Here is a 15,917-nt window from a genome sequence, read left to right on the forward strand (position 1 = left end):
CGGACAAGATTTAATATATACTTATTATATCACAATATGACGCAACTTTACCATCTTACGAATGCATTTTATAAAATACGCTCGTGTGTTTTTGCTATAAAAACGGCAAATATTTTATTGCGAATTACAGGTAATAAAAATAATTAACTTCTAACGTTTCAATAAATGTACTCAAAATTGTTACGGTGGACATGTTATATATTCCGAATTAAGCGCCACGTTCTATGACGACTTCAGAGCTTATCTCTCGAAATATGAGCAACATTTTTAAGTGTCATCTTTCCTTCCAGTCCACGTGAAAGGCGTTATTTTAACAATTACTGGACTCCAACGTGTTATTTCTGTGGGACACATCTTTTCACTTCTGACGTGCAGAATATTTTTCTTCTAATTCACCGATTCTACAGTACATTACAGTTCGAAACACCGACACTGGAGCGGTGTAAAATGTAATTTGTATTTTGATTAGATTAAAATGCATTAGAACAATATTGAATAACTAGGTGTTAAATCCACTTACACAACCAGCAGCACAAACTGAACACAGTTACGAGAAGCCATCAAATAAAAACTCTTTACAGAATTGTTTACAAGAAGCGGGTAAAGGATTGGATTCAACTGGCTAAGTACGTGGGCCATTGACAGGCTTCTGTAGCCACGGTAATGAACCCTGGAAGTATAAGACAGCAATCTTCAGACTCATCCCCGTGAAAACCTCAAATACAAAATTAAAAGTCCATAAAAGACCGGGAAATGTGAGTAGATAAAGAAGGACTCAGCTGCAAGGGATTGGTTAAGCTGTCTCAGTGTACTGTGTATTTAATTATGGCAGTTACCGTGAATAGCTCAGGCGGTTAGATCGCCGTTTCTGAAGGGGATAAGAACTGCTGTGCCCAGGAAATCAGGAAGTTTCTGTCGGGGGGAGGAGCGAATGGACTAATTATAATGCGCATGAACTGCTAAGAAGGATCAAATTAAATTTATAATACACGATTAATTACGAAAAGTACTTGAATTATATCGTTAAATTTAATTACTAATTACTCTTTGAAATAGTACAATCAAATTTTAAGCCATTTTTTTATAGGCTTCCGGTACCCGAAACTTTTGAATCAATATCAAAGGAGAATCAGAATAAAATATATTAAAATCCACTGAGCTAGATTCTCGCTTCTAATCTTTGAGACCCGGGTCGAATCCCAGGAAATTTTAAGTGACACTTCTGGTGTTTGACGAGACACTGGGGCAGGTTTTTTCTATGAGTTCTTCAACTTTCTCTGGCTAATAGCCGTCACACGACTTCTCCTTACTCGTCTGCGATTGTTCCAAGAGGTGTGCGATGACCCTGACCAAGCATCGCATTAGCACACCCTCGGCCCTCGAGTCAGCGACTTCATCGTCTAGGAGCGAGGGAGTTTCTACGGGCGCTGTGAGCGTCGTTGGCTAATACGACGTCAAACAAATTAGTTGATTAACGAATAATGACTTGGAAAGAATATTAAAAGAACCTTGATATTACGTGCTAGAGTTTAAGAAAATACAAAACCTTCAAATTCGTTGTCGCCATGTGAAGAACGCACTTAATGCAGAGTTGAGTTTCACGAACAACCCGAGATGTTTTATGTTACGAAATAACATCACTTTCTGTCCACACGTCGTGTCTTTTAATTTGCTACAGAGCCTAAATTAAAATTATAATTCAGCGTAAATAAATTTTCCTTTTCTCCATCTTCAATCACCTGATTCTAATTTTTATTATTTTTTTGTTTTCAACATTTACATTTAAATTAACTACCAAAAATATTTCCCGTTATTTATTTCAAAAAATTACTATCTTCACAAAGGCACCTAAGAAAAACACTGTTTGGTCTCAATCTATGAGAATATTTCGATAATACAAATGGCGCACCACAAAGGAAGGGGAAACTGTACAACTATCAGTTTCGTAATTTGTACCCATCAACAAATAACTCAAAAAAAAGGAGGATGAGATGGGAAATACGTATAGCACGTACGGGACACTCTAAGATCTTTACCATTTCCACAAAATTTCTAATGCTCTTGCAAAATACAAATTTATCTTTATTTGCGTTCGTGTGTGCTGTAAATTAGAGAGAAATTATGAGCGAAACGGAGAGCAAGAAACATAATAAATTAAAATGTCATACGCCACCTTCAACATCAAACGAAATTAAGTGTGCTCTACACTTGACTCTATCTTCCAACAGCCAGACAGCATCCAACGATATTCATACTTACTTAGCACAGCGGAAAGGTTAGGTTCTAAACTAGTGGTTTTTTTAAAAGAAAAAAGTAACTTTCGTGCCTAAAGGCCCACATTTATAATTAACGTCAAAATATTAAAATGTTAAAATTAAGACTTAGCTGACTACAGACAAACTACGGGCTTCATTGAAGTGTATTTGGACGATCGGCCGCGTCAGAATTTGTATTTCACTTAAAAGAGATTTTACAGTATTTGGACCGCTCCACAATACATCGAAACAAGGCAAACAGAAACGAACTTTGATCAAGACAACAAAAATATCTTCCAGTCTTCTTCACTAGCAACAGAAACTTCGATTCAGACGCGCGCGGTATTACATATCGACACAGAAATAGCTCGATTAAATGAAAGCTTATCGACGGCAGGATTAAAGCATCACGAAGCTAGGAATATAGATCTGTGCTTATGGCATGAACTGGCTTAACGGCAGCGTTTCGTCGATTTTCTCAGGCGCTCAGAAAAAAAAAATACTGATCTGTGGCAATTATTCCAGCGTAGTTTAAGGTAAATTTCCGTCAAACATCTTTGGTCAACGGAAATATATATTCATTCATTCTCTATAATAAATGATTAATATTATTTTAAAAGTTCACAAAGAACTTGGTCGTTTGCAGTTCATTTGTCTACAGAATATACACAGTTACTGCTTCAAACGTGTTCGATGTCTTTATTTTATCGAAATAAAATTCAGTGCAGAGGCACGTAATAGCCTACTCTTCTACACAAATACAAAAGCCATTATTATTATTATTATTATTTGTATTTATTTAGTGTTCTGTCTGACGACAGGTCCATATGGACAGGATCCTTCCATCCTTTTCTCGGACTGGGACCTGTTCATATACGTTCTTGGCAGATGATCCAGAAGTGGTTTGCCATTGCCTTCTTCTGTGTGTGAATGGAGTAATTGTTGGGATGCCACGGAGGAAAACTCCGTGTTGCCTAGACCACGGCCTTGCCCAACACAAGTTATAAATTCGGGCACCGCCGGGAATCGAACCCGAGACCCCAGGATTACAAGGCCAGCGTTCTAACCGCTAGACCACCTCATCTTATTATTATTTAGTGTTCTGTCTGACGACAGGTCCATATGAACAGGATCTTTCCATCCTTTTCTCGGACTGGGACCTGTTCATATACGTTCTTGGCAGATGATCCAGAAGTGGTTTGCCATTGCCTTCTTCTGTGTGTGAATGGAGTAATTGTTGGGATGCCACGGAGGAAAACTCCGTGTTGCCTAGACCACGGCCTTGCCCAACACAAGTTATAAATTCGGGCACCGCCGGGAATCGAACCCGAGACCCCAGGATTACAAGGCCAGCGTTCTAACCGCTAGACCACCTCATCTTATTATTATTTAGTGTTCTGTCTGACGACAGGTCCATATGAACAGGATCTTTCCATCCTTTTCTCGGACTGGGACCTGTTCATATACGTTCTTGGCAGATGATCCAGAAGTGGTTTGCCATTGCCTTCTTCTGTGTGTGAATGGAGTAATTGTTGGGATGCCACGGAGGAAAACTCCGTGTTACCTAGACCACGGCCTTGCCCAACACAAGTTATAAATTCGGGCACCGCCGGGAATCGAACCCGAGACCCCAGGATTACAAGGCCAGCGTTCTAACCGCTAGACCACCTCATCTTATTATTATTTAGTGTTCTGTCTGACGACAGGTCCATATGAACAGGATCCATCCATCCTTTTCTCGGACTGGGACCTGTTCATATACGTTCTTGGCAGATGATCCAGAAGTGGTTTGCCATTGCCTTCTTCTGTGTGTGAATGGAGTAATTGTTGGGATGCCACGGAGGAAAACTCCGTGTTGCCTAGACCACGGCCTTGCCCAACACAAGTTATAAATTCGGGCACCGCCGGGAATCGAACCCGAGACCCCAGGATTACAAGGCCAGCGTTCTAACCGCTAGACCACCGTGGACCAGTTACCTCCAAATGGCTTTTTCATTAGCTGAAAGCAATGTTAAATACTGATTACCTCAAGTTTCCACAGATATGTCCAGTGCTTAGATAAGTTGTGAAGTTTCTAATTCGCTGGGATAATGTAACGTCTAGCTCTAGGAAGCAGGCTTGAATTTCAGAAGAACTTTTAAATACTGTGACGTATTGTCTTTCGTTTTGCGCTGTAAAACATAAGAAGGCGGATGGATCTCTCATCAATCGGCGAAGCCAGTGAGATTAGAAAATGATCAAACACGCCTCGAAGAGAAAACAACGGAGGAAAGCCTTCATTAATAATCATGATTAAATTAATCTGAATTTTAAATTCATTCTACTTCTTCACGAATTAGGTGCGTCCCACAATTTATTCAGAGCCTGCGAAGATCTGACATGGAGAAAGGCTATCTAGATGAATTAGCCAATCACCGAAGATCGTGTGATTCGGTTCAATACAAAGACAAGAAAACCTTAATTTACATTATGACTTATTTATGAACGTCAGGAATTTATCAACGGAGTAGAAGGAGATTGTAATCAAATATCTTTTTCATGCTACTTTAAACTTTGCCTTTTTATTTATAAGACTGGTTAAGAATAGATAGAAGTCAAACTTGAAAATGATGATGGTTGCATAATATTCACTCTTCTGAAAACACGACAAGTTGGTGTTTGATCTATGAAACTCGTCCTTATTCCTTGTGTTGACATTGGATATACCAGAATTATGAGATGATAAAGTTGCGTCATATTGTGATAAATATATATTTGTTTTAAATCTTGTCAGTCTGATCACAATAAAATTCCTATTAAATATTAAAATATTACTATAATTAACATTTAAATATTTGAAATATATTAAAATGATGTTCTCTATCGAAATGTTCTAATGTAAATCGAACACTTCGATAGAGAACATCATTTTAATATATTTCAAATATTTAAATGTTAATTATAGTAATATTTTAATATTTAATAGGAATTTTATTGTGATCAGACTGACAAGATTTAAAACAAACCAGAATTATCATCAATAAGAATATGTATTCATATGGAAGAATTAAGATCTCTAATCTCTTAAATGTACTTATACATAACACAAATTTCTAGGTTTAATACCTGCTATTAAAAATAATTTCCTTCTGTAAAATAAATATATTTTTGCTGCTAGATTAATAACCCATAAAATATTACTACATACTTCATTATAGTGTGAAAGTACGTAAAATGAACTGGTTTGGGTCTGTCAGTGATTCTGACATGACAGCGCAACAACCCAGAAGACAGAAATCTTCAGACTCATCGCCCTGATGACGGAGGCAGTATGACCTCCGAAACGTTGGTTAACATCGACCAGACTACACAGCGCAACAACCCTGAAGACAGTCATTTTCAGACTCACCGCCGTGAAAACGTCGAATCATAATATTAAAATATATCTCAAGGAAAAAGGGTTTGTGGGTGTTGACTGGATTCATATGACTCAAGATAGTGACCGGTGACGGGCTCTTCTGAATACGGTAATGAACATCAGAGTTCCATAAAATGGGGGTGGGGGGATGTTCTGAGTAGATGAGTGCACTACTAACTTTTCAAGAGGACTCCACCCCGCGAGACACTTAGTTACAAAGAACAATCATTTACGATAGATAGATCAGATTTGGTGTATTCAGAATAGCAATGAACGCATTTCAAGGCAAGTGTACCACAAACCTCAGGTGCCTACAAGTCTCAACCCTAGTTTCTTCTTTTCACAGAATGGCGTTTAAACTCAGCTTTCGACTGATAAATAGAGTGTCCTCCAACGTACGAATTATTAGATATTATTTGTATCAACAGGTTTCTCGACGTGCCCATGACTGAGAGGGAGAACTGTTCCAAATCCTGAAGAATGTGCAAATCGTCGATATTCGAATAAAATCGAAACGAGATATATCGAATTCCATACCTTTCAGGCTAAAGGTCAGTACACTTCACTGCACCCTGATCGCTTGCCCTCCCATCGCAGGACACAAGTACGCGTATATCCAACACATTCACTTCTAGAGTTATCACCATCGAACGGTATTATAAATATGCATTTCGCTCGGTAGCCATGTTGTTATTTAACATTTTACAAATATAAAAAAAAATCCCACCGAAAGTTGTATATCCATTACGAAAAACATTTCAGGATTCTATAATATGTTTCTATTTCAGAACTTCGCACCACCGCCATATTTGTATTACTGATGGTAACAAAACCAATTGCAGTGTTCCTTAGCTGGTGTGCCGTCACAAGATTTCAGGTCTGAAGGGAATTTCATAAGAAAGTGCATACTTGCACGGTTTAGTTGGAAGAAGGCAATTCGTTGTCTTTCGTAATTACAATTCGTGATTCACACAGAGACTAAATTCATCATGAATAATTTCAGTAAACAAGCGTTGCCTTGTTTTCGTATGCATTCGCTCTTATACGACAAAGATTTATATTCGGATAAATATTCATGGCCACGCATAATTACGTATCCCTTTTCCGTGAGGCGAGATTCTGCCACGTACCGTCGTGTGTCTTTGATAAATTATGGTGTGTAGTGTGTGAACACGGTTTGCACAACACTGTTCCAGAGCATGAAGTTCGTACTAACTTGTACGTAGATTCGTCAGTTGATTGTCCGATGGGACAAATATGGAAGTAATACTGAGTTTAAGATTCTCACGGCTGTGAGTACAAAGATGGTTGTCTTCTGGGAACTAGCGTCGTGTAGCCTGGTATAAGTTCACCACCGTTTCAGAGGCCCTTTCTGCCTCCATCATCAGGGTGATAGAGGTAGCGAGGACCCCTGAAACGTTGGTAAACTTATACCAGGAGATACGACGTTACAAACAAAATGACAGCCATCTTCAGATATGGACTTGATATCATGTACAAGTCTCTCTTATTTTAAAGAGGCTAAATCTGTGAAGTTTCCTCATAAATGCGATGCGCGTTTGGACACTACCATCGCGGGACAAGGTTTTACACTGATATTAAAGAGATAATTAAGTAATTAATGGTGAGAATTAATTAAAATTCACGTGTCAATTAAAATTACTAAACGTAAAGCAAAACGTTCTAGAGGCGAAAATATGTACTTTCACAGCAAAAAATGTCACATATGGGCCCAGTCTCGTTCACATATGCAAAAATTCTTCGATGGTATAAGAGGATACTGTTCCCGATATGACTGTGGTCGGGCTCCGAGCTACAATGCAAATGGTTATCTTGTTCGCCGCCAATTAAGGCCATAGACCATCAGGCAGCAAGCCAACGGTCCACAATGAAACAAAGACAGTTTTCCGAATAATATTCGGCCATAAAACATAAAACAAGCGGGCCCACGTGTCGGTAAATTAGAAACTGGGATTGAAATTTTCACACATAAATACATTCTAAAATTAACATTGAGATTTTTCAAGTTCGGACATTTTTCTTGCAAGGTTTTATCCATAAATCAATATCAGGTTTAAAATCAACGAAATATGTGCCATAATGGTATATTTAAACTTTTTTGTAGTGCATTTCCAATTCAGAATTCTCTGAAATAAGGTGATGTTCAACACCGTTGATTTCCAAAATTCATTTTGGAATATACATTCAGGAAAATCCGCGAGAACAAATAATATTAGAAGTCAAATGGGACACATCAACTTCTGATCTATGCTGACGATGTTAATTTAGTGGATTAAAACATAAACAAGCCTTCCATGAATCAAAATAACGATGCTTAATCACGTGCAAGCAAGGAAGTTGGTCCAGAAGCTCATCATTGGACTACAGAACAAAGCCAATAAATTCTTTGAAAATGTTAAATTAAAGGTAGTATATTTGCGTCATATTGTGAATTAGGTTAATATTTTAATATTTTCCGTCAAATCACAATTTTAATAAGATAATAAAATATATAAAATATTTAAAATATCATTTCACGTTCCGCATCGAATGATCGATTTACAAATTGGAACGTCTCTTACGACATGTTTCGGTTATATTTAACCGTCCTCAGGTATAAATTAGATTGGTAAAATTTAAAACTCGAATTACAATCATTTACAATGTTATGCAGTTTATTGAAATGTTCTTATCAGATTACTCTTATATATTAGAACGAAGGTATTGTTTTTTATATGGCGTGGTTCATCTGATGTTCAATATTAGTCGGTGATTAGTTGATAGAGACATGACGTGTCTGGCGGAAGACATCTAGAAGTATTACTGTGTCGGGTCGAGGTTTAATAAAATAAAAAATAAATGTTAAATTAAAGTACAAACATTTGGGAGGGACAAATAAAATTCCGTTCATAAAGAAACAGCAAATTTTTCAAGGAAATGATTCAGTTCAGAAACTTTTATCTTCCTGTCTGGTGTTTAAAAACGTAGATTTTAAAATATACAGTTCATTTTTCTTTGTTTATTTTATATGGGTCTTAAATCTGATCTTTGGCGTTGGTAGGATAATAGACTGAGGGCATTTGAGACCAGACCTGAATAGGTATCCCTCAGCTGAAGATAGAAGCAGGATAATATAGGACGAAGGACAGAGCCGAAAACATCAATTCCTTTACAATATATTAAACACAACGAGACATTAAAAAAATGGCATTTAAATTGTTTATTTTACTGTATACATTCTTTTTTACGTATTTGCATTATGAAAAGTATTTTGATAAATTTAAATTTAAAAATAAAGTTTGAGCAGAAATAGGAAACAATTACACAGAATTTAACGCACATAAAATTTAAAATAAAACAAATTTATGAGAATTTTAACTGTGAACAAAAAACAAACGCAAGGACGCAAAACTTTCCCCGTGGTTTTCTCAAAATTAGGTAAAATTTAAATTATTCTCCTTTCTCACCCAGCCTCTAAGTTCGGCTGCAACTTCACAGTTTTGCGTGTTCAGTGTTTCAGATAAAAATCCATTTCGGTCAACTACGAACAAAATCACTCTCACTGCCTACAGACAGAATTATTACGTACTTTGGTTAAATATTCACCACATCGAAATAGACTCGAGATAAAAATCTACATTTACGCATGAAGTAGGGATTACAACCTTCTTTCACAGACACGAACAAAAACCAAATTATTACTGACAACTTTTAATGCAGATCCCAAAAAGGAATTCACACAAGTCCGTCGAGAAATTGAAGAATTTAAACTTTCAGACGGAGAGATACGTTCATTTCATATCGGGTACACGAAATAATCGAATCAATTTCCCGCGCTAACGGCGCCTCTGGCCGTTTCAGTTCATGTTCAAGACGTCTTTGTTCCTTGTATCACTTTCTGTCTGCATCTTCATCTCCTTCCTTCGATTCTTTGCTTTCTAACACGCAAAAGTCCAAGCGATATTGTGTGTATGTTTTTACATTGGCCCACAGCTCGAGAATGGATATACGGATTTGCACTAAACTTGGCATGCCTGTTCCTCAAAACCAGGGAAAGATTTTATAAAGATCAACAGTTGATATAATTGCGTCATATTGTGAATTAAAATTTAATTATTCGTGTTTTTTTCCGTCTAATCACAATTGTATATAAATAAAATTATACATAAGATATTAAAATATCATTTACATATTTGGTACATCTTTTTAATACATGTTTCGGTTACATTCAACCATCTTCAGGTGTAAGTTCATTTTTACATTTTACATTCCATTTTTATTTATTTTTACCTTATTACATTTTGTCTTCTATACTCGTTCTTTCAAGTTCAGTAATAATTAAAAATATTTAAATTATTTACGTTACAGGCCAATGTTAAACCACTATCACTTCAAAATATACCCTCACTCCAATGAATTTGGAAGTAAACATCACCAGAAGTTACACAACAACAGTAATTAAGTTTTAGTTTATAAGATTATAATTTTTAACTTTTAACTTTACACCTGAAGATGGTTCAATGTAACCGAAACATGTAGTAAAAAGTTGTACCAAATATGTAAATTATATTTTAATATCTTATGTATAAATTTTATTTATATACAATTGTGATTAGACGGGGGAAAAAAACACGAATAATTAAAGATCAACACTTCAAGACAGTGTCCTGCGTTCGAAACCCGGCGAGAGATGCTTGCGTATCTTAGAAACTAAGCAGGACAGAAAAAATACATCTTCACTGAAGTCGTTTGTTTCGACGAACCCAAAAAAATGTCGTCCTGGGTTCGAGTCCCGATGAATATGGTCTTTGTAGTTAGGAAAGAACACGACAGGAAAACAGTACACAAAGTAAAATTACTTGTTTCGGTGAGATGATTACAGAAACTAAGGCCAGAACCCCCAAACCTGTCCTGTGTTAGAGTCTAGGTGAAATGTTGGGTTTACAAATAATAATAATGTTCTATGATACCTGTCATCTGATCAGGCCTTTGATAAGCTTTCCGGTAATAAAACTTGTTACGAAATGCAAACATTTGTGGAATTACTCCGCCGTAAAACAGCGAACACTCCACTAAACATCTAAAAATATTCTAAGACATGACACAGACACATGTGGTAAAATTTAAACCACAAAACAATTTACATATAAAATAGCACAAAACATGTCGCGAGGAAAAGGTACCAATAATTTCGACCAATACGTAAATTCAACATCTTCCCCTCCTCAATTAAGCGTCTGATCTGTGAGTACAAGCAAATGTCAAATTGATTTCATGTAGTCTACACACACAGAAGAAGGCAATGGCAAACCACTTCTGGATCATCTGCCAAGAACGTATATGAACAGGTCCCAGTCCGAGAAAAGGATGGAAGGATCCTGTTCATATGGACCTGTCGTCAGACAGAACACTAAATAATAATAAGATGAGGTGGTCTAGCGGTTAGAACGCTGGCCTTGTAATCCTGGGGTCTCGGGTTCGATTCCCGGCGGTGCCCGAATTTATAACTTGTGTTGGGCAAGGCCGTGGTCTAGGCAACACGGAGTTTTCCTCCGTGGCATCCCAACAATTACTCCATTCACACACAGAAGAAGGCAATGGCAAACCTCTTCTGGATCATCTGCCAAGAACGTACATGAACAGGTCCCAGTCCGAGAAAAGGATGGAAGGATCCTGTTCATATGGACCTGTCGTCAGACAGAATACTAAATAAAAAAAAAGTCTACACATAGACTATCTATGTCCATTGATAACTGCCTATTGATACAATCGGTTTGAGCGCTAAAGGATTGTCTGTAAATAATAATAGCGTTTTAAAACTTTAGGAAATCAAATACTAACTTCCATGTATTTGTTTCGTGTAGTTATATTCAAGTTGCTAGCTTTACTAGTAATTTAATCATCTAGCTGATATTATAAGTCAAACTGTTTAATTTAATAGCTCGTTAACTAACTAACTAATGTAGTTAGCCCCTTCGTTTGCTAATTACTTAGTTACATGTTATGTAGACAGCCGGTAAAGTGCCACATCGGGACGTCGTCACGTTGGCCAATTAACATGGCAGGATTACTCCGAACAGAACGTCCCGTTTCGTCGTTAAATGGACGTTTGCTCCGACGCTGGCAGAAAACAACGTCGATCACAAGACGCCGACGAGAAAAACACAAGGAACCCAAGAAACTTCAAAACTGCCGTGCTGACTACACTAATTAAAACCGTGTCTCACTTCGAAACACGCCACGTTTCTATTAAAGTAACTGGATTATAGTATAGTTGACCCTGGCACAATTAGCGAGTTATTACGAAGATAAAACACATTTAAAATATACTCGAAATTATTTTAATAATTGTGGATAATTTTCTAACCGACCACCACATCTAACTAATCCTGAGGTTAACGTGTGGAGCTATACCTCCATTTACCCAGACGTGTGCACGAAGTGATTCTTAATTAAACACCGGAAATAACTTAATATTAATTAATATTTCGTCTGTCTACGTATAATTTCCATCTAAATGAACACCAAAACGTAAGTCGAGACCCAAACTTTGTTACAGAAAATTTCGGGAATAATTATCGTTTCGAAATTGGTTTTACCCCCCCCCCCACCCCCCACCCCCGGGGGGGGGACAATAGCATTGTCGTAAAAATGTGACGTACCTACACAGAAGACGGCCTTCCACTTAACAGTAAAAATTATTACGTATCAAACAATCAAAATGAATAGTTGACTGTGATTGGTGGCTTTATTCAGTGACGTCACTAACTTGCGCGTCGAACGAATGTTTGGGGCAAGAATGAACAGGGTTGAGAGGGGAAGTCGGCGTGTTTTATAAAGAGGGGACACACACGGAGTGAAATCCTCTTCAGTGACCTAGAAGGTACGCAACCCGACCGACATCTCTACGGTCTGAAGCTCGCAGCATCTCCAACAGTCACGTGTCTAAGCATCAGGTGAGTCAAAAGAAATCATTCTGTCGGCTCTCACTATACATTTTTGCTTGTAATACAGAAGAACCCTCCTCCAACGCGGATTTGTCCAACAAGGATTACATTACACGCGGAGAAATAAACGATCATTGGCCAAACGCGGTCTGCCAAACACGTAGTAGGATATATATTTTAAATCTTGTCCGTCTAATCACAATAAATTCTTATTAAATATTAAAATATTACAATAATTAACATTTAAAATATTTAAAATATATCAAATGATGTTCTTTATCGAAATATTCGATTTATATTAGACCATGTCAATATTTAATAAGAATTTATATAAATTTATATAAATTCTTATTAAATATTACAATAATTAAAATTTTAAATATTTAAAATATATCAAATGGTGTTCTTTATCGAAATATTCGATTTACATGGTCTAATGTAAATCGAATATTTCGATAAAGAACATCATTTGATATATTTTAAATATTTTAAATGTTAATTATTGTAATATTTAATATTTAATAAGAATTTATTGTGATTAGACGGACAAGATTTAAAATATATATTTATTATATCACAATATGACGCAACTTTACCATCTCACGTAGTAGAATGTTAAAAATGTCATTGCTGATTAAACAGCCAAAGGCAGTTTAGCTTTTGCTTGTGTATTTGTAAAAAAAAAATCGTTTCTTTTATTCATAATATGGAAACGTGTAAATATTCAACTCCACTGCCAATCTGCAAGTTATACGTCCCGCGTATTTCGCCCCCATTCGTCGTCACACAAAATGCACGTAACCCGCGTTCACAGCCACGCTTAAGCTGTCATTATGGTAACTTTTGTCGCATTATTTACGATATCACACTCGGACATCATAATGAAGTCAAAACGTAAATTGAAACTCGATAAAAATTAAAGATTATAGATAATTTGGCGATGTGGTATGAGGACAGGGGCGGTTGGCCCAACATTCCGTTGACGATTTGTTTCAAAAGTACAAATTTCCGTCAAAATATTTAATTTTTTAAAGCTTGTCTAATTTATCGATGATATTTTAATATATTACGAAATTTCTTCATAAATAAATATCACTAGACTACATTTACAATTTCTTATCTATCAGCTTTGTCGGCCGCGTTCCCACATCCCGCTTAATCCCATGTAAATTTAAGTTCGTCCAACACGAATTCAGCAATCGCGACAATTTTTGAGAAACGTATCTCCCGCGTTGGACGATGTTTCATTTACAATGTGTCCCAAACAGATATATAAAAACGTTCAAAAAATAAAAAAATAAATACATAATAATAAAGCAAATCATTACATACGTCAGCATTGCCACTTAGTGAATTAGCGAATCTAGTTTACGTGTTCTAAATGACCACCGTCAGCTTTCTGGCACTGTTGACAGCAAATGACGGTTACTTAAGACCGTTCAATCTCTTGCCAGAACTCTTCAACTGTTGTTGGTCGTACACCGCGTCCTTCAACAAGTGAGGTTAAATCTGGCGATCGTAGGGGATTCTCAATCGACCCTGTGTTATTTTGTGTATCTTGAATCATGGGAAAAGATATTGTGGTTACATCTGCTAAGCGTAGACCACACTGGGTTTCCCCTAGTAAACACAACACGCGGAGATCGATATCAAGGTTATATTCCGTATTATAATGTTTGCACACACCTACATATCCAAAGAGTGTACAAACGTATTACCACTTCAGTTCCACTAAACACTTTGAAACCGTTTTCTCTCGCGTCGTCGGAGTAAGAGTCCAAGGCTCGTCCCTGAGAATCTGGCAGTAATTCACAAAATCCGGCCACTGGGCGCGATCAAAGCGAGAGGTATCTTGTGACAATTTGGAGGTCTCCCGACCTCGTGGCTGTGTCATGGCGACCAGTTTTCCCAACTGAAGACCTACAAATTGTACCAGAACAATACGGAAATTCTCGGATTCACTGATATCGTCTGGATGAAAATTCCATCGTCTGTGCTAAATTCTTCGACCGTCTCATGCAAAGTAAATTTTATAAAGCACCACAATACTAATTTTTTTTCCAGACTAATTTATACCATCCTTTTTAGGTAGAGATACTTCCAGCACCTTAGGTAAGATTTGAGGTTCACGGGGGTTGTACCGCCGTGTAGTTTGGTAGAAGTTTACCAACGTTTCAGAGTTCCTTGCTGCCTCCATCATCAGGGCGATTAGTTTACTCTGAGAGATGAGTGTCATATTTTTTTATGAATCTCGAAACATTGTCAAAAGGTTGAAAGATGGCTACATTTGGACCTTAAAGAAAGGTGTTCAGTCTGCTGAGCAAGCCAGTTTTTATTGCAGACTATCGGCCATTTCTGAGAGTCAATAAGGCTCCCGTGGTACGCATCGCGATATTCAACCGAAACGTCCGTAACCATGTACAGCAATGCACGGTATGGAAACCCAGGAGACCACAAACCACATATTGACCACTTTGATGACCTCAGATCTCATGAGTTTATCGATCGAAAACGTAAATGCCATGAATATAAGAGACAAGACCCCGGCTAAATCTTAAATATTAGCGAGAAGATTGATCTAAAGTAAGTGAAGGTTGAGCTATTCATGTTTCCTATAAAAAAAGAAGAAGAAGAAGAAGAAGGTCGCAAATAAAATTTACATTAATAAAAAACAAGATTCAATTAAATATGGGGAATACTTGCAACCACTAAAACCGACATAATTAAAAACATTAACCTACAATTCTACCTGCTCACGATCTAAGGATATACGAGGCGCGTCCCAAAAGTAAGTTTCCCTGGGGCCGTTTACAGAAACAAAACACAATTTCATGGAAATATTTATTGCAACAGATACAGCAAGTGTCCAGCTATTTTTCAACATATTCGCCACCGGAATTGAGACATTTGTCATACCGTGGGACCAACTTTTGAATACCTGTGTCGTAGAAGTCTGCCGCCTGGGATTGGAACCACTGTGTGACAACCATCGCCGCCTCTCTGTCATTCTCAAAACGCTGACGCTGACCGGACAGGAATTTCTTGAGGTGTAGGAAAAGATGGAAATCACTGGGAGCGAGGTCCGGGCTGTAGGGTGGATGATTAAACACCTCCCAGCTGAACTCCTGCAGGAGACTTGCTGTCCGTCGAGCCGTGTGCGGCCTAGCGTTATCACTGACCGCACTTCACAGTCGGCGGGAGCTGGAATAAGAACCTCCATCTTCAACAGCTGCAACGATGCTAATGTGAGAACGCGGGAAGTACCGTTAGTGCATGCGCCATGCTACGTCATTGCTCTATCACGTACGCACAGTCGCT

General features: G+C 37.5%; 2 protein-coding genes across 3 annotated transcripts in view; one reads left to right on the forward strand and one right to left on the reverse strand.

Annotated features, from left to right (window-relative positions):
* DNAlig3 (DNA ligase 3) overlaps positions 1-15,917 on the reverse strand; it is a 281,323-nt gene that overhangs the window by 78,501 nt on the left and 186,905 nt on the right. The window lies entirely within an intron of this gene.
* Positions 12,464-15,917, forward strand: part of LOC110835671 (prohormone-1) — a 37,539-nt gene continuing 34,085 nt past the window's right edge. The window contains exon 1 of one of the 2 annotated variants that reach the window (XM_022076144.2): positions 12,464-12,608. The gene's annotated coding sequence lies outside the window, so the exon portion shown is untranslated. The remainder of the gene's footprint in view (positions 12,609-15,917) is intronic. The other variant, XM_022076145.2, reaches the window with a different exon arrangement.

This window comes from Zootermopsis nevadensis, unplaced genomic scaffold (assembly GCF_977971745.1).
Source record: "Zootermopsis nevadensis isolate Lab colony 2312 unplaced genomic scaffold, Znev_1.0 Znev_ptg000001l, whole genome shotgun sequence".
Taxonomy (NCBI): Eukaryota; Metazoa; Arthropoda; class Insecta; order Blattodea; family Termopsidae; genus Zootermopsis; species Zootermopsis nevadensis.